The sequence below is a fragment of the Arachis ipaensis genome, chromosome B07 (genome assembly GCF_000816755.2).
Source record: "Arachis ipaensis cultivar K30076 chromosome B07, Araip1.1, whole genome shotgun sequence".
Taxonomy (NCBI): Eukaryota; Viridiplantae; Streptophyta; class Magnoliopsida; order Fabales; family Fabaceae; genus Arachis; species Arachis ipaensis.
In genome coordinates, this window is record NC_029791.2 from 3,688,650 (window position 1) to 3,693,391 (window position 4,742).

The following is a 4,742-nucleotide window of genomic DNA, read 5'->3' on the forward strand; positions in this document are numbered from 1 at the left end:
CTTAAAAAAATTTAAATATATAAATTTAATTAGATGCTTATAAAATTTTTGACATTGTTAGTAACTTAGTACATAAAATTAAACTCTTGAAAAAATAATTATTATTTGACATGCATGTTTAAGCACAATTTAAATGATGATAATATGAATTAATTTGGATTAATCTAATAATTAACTCACTAGTTCGCTTAAATCAAATTCTGTCCATATAGTAATTCATTCGTTAGTAATAAACTCTTAAATAAAATTTAAATTCGCCGTGAATTAATTATGACCTGTAAGACTGAGAAATATGGGAAATAACAAAAAATGATGATGATATGATACCACAAAAATGTTTAAAACAAGACTAAGAGAAATAAAACAAGTAAGAATAATTAATCAGTAGAACAAAACCTACTACAATAATAGCAGTTAATATTAGTAATAAAAATTCAGTACACAAATAAAGAAAGTAGGGATGAGGATTTTAATTTGAAGCAGTTTAATTAATCTCTTAATTAATGATGAGCACATGAACTCACTCAGACTTTAATCTGTGAGGTCCCGCTGTCTGCAGTTTGCAGCAATGGTGCTTCCATTGCATATGAAGTAAATGCCAAAATGTATCCACATTCAAATAACTCTTTCATTTTTATTTTATTTTATTTTTAATTTATTTTGTTTGACATTCTTTAATCTGTTTTCTGCTGAAAAAAGGGTATGTATAGTTTTCAAAAATCAATGCAAATAAAATTTTCATATAATTGTGAAGGGTCTGTCTAGTGTACAGATGTTGATGTACAGATTTTTTATTTTTTGTGGTTGTTAAAAGCGTATCACTAAAAGTGTTGCTTAAGGAGAAAGTGTTACCCTTAATCGTTAACTTGGCTCTGATACCAATTTTTAAAATCGTCTTTTCTTTTAATTTCTTTTTTCGAAATTTCTATTAACTTTTCGAATAAATTTATATTTTGTATAGATTTGATTGGTGGTGCTTTATTTAAATGATTTGCCAAATCATAAACAAAAGTTTTGACAATTTCTACTATTACTAGTATTTATAATTCTGATTTCATTTTTATAATTTTTTCAATCTTGTTTTTGTTTATAATATTCTTTTTTGCATGGATTATTGTATATAAAATCTTTTATCTGTTTGTCTTTTTCTTTAATATAATTTCTCAAATCTTCAAAAAACTCTTTTATTTCTACACTTTCTGTTGTTTCTAAATATCTTTTTAATTTTTCAACTTCATTCTCCATTTTTTCTTTTAACAGCTTTAATTCTTTTAAATCATAATATGATTTTTCAGGCATTTATAAATTTTTTAAGTTTAACTCTAACTTGTTTATATTTATTCTTATTTCTATCCTTTTTATTATAAGGTCATTAATTTCGATCTGAAGATTATTTAATTCCCTTTTATATTCCTTTATTTTGTTTTTTTAATTCTTTCGCCCTTTTTCTTTTTATTTTATTTTCTGGTCTTTCAATCTTTGTATGCCTCATTATTTATTTTAGAATTTCTGCAAATTCTATCATCGATTCATCACTATTTTCTAGAGATTCTATCATTTTTTTCTAGCTCTTCAACTTCTCTTTTCAACTTGTCATAGATTATTTTTAGTGCTTCAAATGCTCTTTGATTTATTTCAGAAAACTGTAAATAATTAAACCGATTTTCTCTTTCAAAGAGCTCTTGTTTCTTGTCTTGATAAGTTACATATATTTTTTCTTTATTTATTGTCATAATTTAGTGTTTAGGGTTTCGTTTAATTTTTCGACCTTTTTTGTTAATTCTTTTATTTCAGAATTTTCTTCTTTAATCTTTAACTTAGATAAACTTAAAGGGCTATTAATTTTAGATTCTCTTATTTGAAAATTCGATGAAACTAATTTTCCTGGTGGTTCTTTTAATAATAGAACTGGGTTTTCAATAGCTTTATATTTTGGTATTTCTGTTTTTACAATTTTCTAAAATAATTCATCGACATAAATTCTTTCTCTGTTTTTAAATATTATACTATGATGGCTATTTGTTAAAGCATAATTTATTGCATATGTAATTGAGAATGGTTCATCGTCTTGTTCCATTAGATTCTTTCTGTGAAATTTATAAGCCAAACTTATAGATCTTCCAAGATTTTCAGTTGATAAAGGTATAGCATAACCAAGATGGGCATTGAATTTAACATTTACGTTTGCCAAGTTTTCATGAACAATTCCAATTATTTGATCTATTGGGTCATCAGTAATTCTTTTGTCACAGATTGCTAAGCTTATTGGTGAATTAATTCCTTTCATATATGTAGATTTGATTAAGACTTGTATAGTACTAATATGAATCCATCCAATTTTAGATCTTTTTTGTTAATCCTTAATTTTCTCAATTTGTTTACTCAATTCTTCATCATTTATCAAAGTTATTTCAAGTTCTCCATTGGCGAATTTTATCTTTATAGGGGCTTCAAGTTGGATTTTTCCATAGTATATTATATTTTTTCTATTAAAAACTTCTTTTAAAAGATTTTGTTTATTAAAATTTTCATTTGATTTGAGATTTAATTCTGTTTTTAGAACAGCCTGTTTTTCATTATCTAATAAAGCAGTTAATCTATAATAATCAGATTCTTCTGTTAATTCTAAACTTTCTAAATAATTCATAATTGAAAAACTAGGATGAAGATGTACCTTTCTGAAGAAAAACTTCATTTATTTAGTATATTTTACATAAGGTGTTTTTATCTCCAGAGGGAAGATTGTAGATGCTAACTCCAGATGGGAGTTTAGAATTATTTTTCCCTAAGGGAATTCTTCCTCAGACTATAGAATCGCCTTGGCAGCTTCCTCCTTACTCTCCTAGCATATGAGTACTCTTAGCCTCCTGCTTTCTATTATCTGATGCTTCTACAATTGCCTAAGCAACCAATTTATAATAGTTGGGTTTGATGGACAATTCCCATCCTTACCCTTCTTATGACGTCATTGCTTACGTCATTGTTTGTTCTCTTGTACCAGCTACATTGTTGGTGCTCTATGACCTAAGTGCTTATGTCACTATGCAATAATATTGAGAGATGCTTCAGATGCACTGTCCTCCTCTTTTATCATGTGACCCTCAGATGCATTGTCCTCTTCCTTCATCATGTGAGTTGATTCCGTTTCATTATTGCTTTTTTACTGCATCAACGAATCCTGCAGGAAACTCACTAATAATTTTTAGATCATTAAAAATTAAAATTGTATCAATTAATCCATACTGAAAAAACTGATAGGTGTCAGATGGGGAAGCATCTGAAAATATAACCAGCTTTGTTAACTGTTCTTTGGCAATAGGATAATATCCCAAAATTGCCCTTTTTTCTTCAGTCCAATTTAGGACTATGTTAAGGGTTTCTCTGAGATTAGATCTACAGACCCTTTTCTTTTCCTTGATTTCAGCCCTTGTAGGAATGTTTCTCATTATCCCTGTTCTCTGGGTTTGAATTGGAGCTTTATCTGCTCTTTTTAGGATTTGCTCTGGATGGAGAGCTTCATATTCCCTGAAGGATTCCTTTGCCTCTTCCAGTGTTAGAAACCCTCCTTTATGAATTATCCTTGATTGATGTGTGAATGGTGCTGCTTTTTCCCAGGTATCATATACTCCTTTCATGGGGCTATTATAAAGTACATAATATTTTTTTATCTTGGGTGGATTTTTTAATGATTTCAGCAATTGTTTTATTTTCTAAAATTTTTTTTCACCTGGTTTGTCCACCATGCTTAGCTGGCTGAACTCTGATGGTTTTGCTTGTTGTGTTGATTTCATTGCTTCAATGGCCTTCTTGAGGGATTGGATCTGTGTCCTTATTTGCTGACAATGCTTGCATTTTTCGAGTTCTTGCTCATGTTTTTGAATTTCTTGATCTAATGCGTTGTAGACGAACTCCATTCTCTTGTTAATGTATCTGCAATAACATTTTTGTCACCCTTAATATATTCAATTTTTATTGGATATTGTAACAAAAATAATTGCCATCTTACCAATCGTCCATGATTATAATCAACTTTTAAATTATATCGTATGAAACCTGTTAGGTAACTTGAATCTGTCCTTAATGTAAATTCTCTGGGTAGTAAATCAATTTTCCATTTCTTAAGAGATTTAATTGCTGCTAGAGTTTTCTTTTCATGAGTAGTATATCTCTGTTTTATTGGAGTAAAAGTCCCTGAAATATACCTGCAAAGTAATTTCTTTGGGGAATATTTAGAATCTAGTGATTCTTTTTCTTGTTCCAAACTTTTTATAGCTTTTTTAGCTTTTAGACATCCTGACCAGGTTATGTCTGAAGCATCTGTTTCTACTATTAAGTAGTCATTTTCTTCTGGAATATAAAGTTCTGGAAGTTTTTCACATAATTCTTTAATTCTTTGAATTTGCATACTATCTTTTTCATCCCATTTCCATTCTTTTTTAGTACTTATTTTTGGAAATAAGCTTTTAGTGTATTATGTTATATTCTTTAAAAATCCTTGATCAGAAATATAATTTATACATCCTAAAAATCTTTGTAATTGTTTTCTATCTTCTATTTTATTAGGAAATAAATTTACCTTTTCTAGAACATTTGGTTGAAGTTTTAGCTTTCCTTGAGCGGATAGAATTAATCCAAAAAACTCTATTTCTTGTTTTGCTATTCTTGCTTTCTTTTTGCTAAGAACTAATCCTTTTTCTTTACATCTTTCTAAAACTATTAATAATTTTTGAAAATGATCTTCT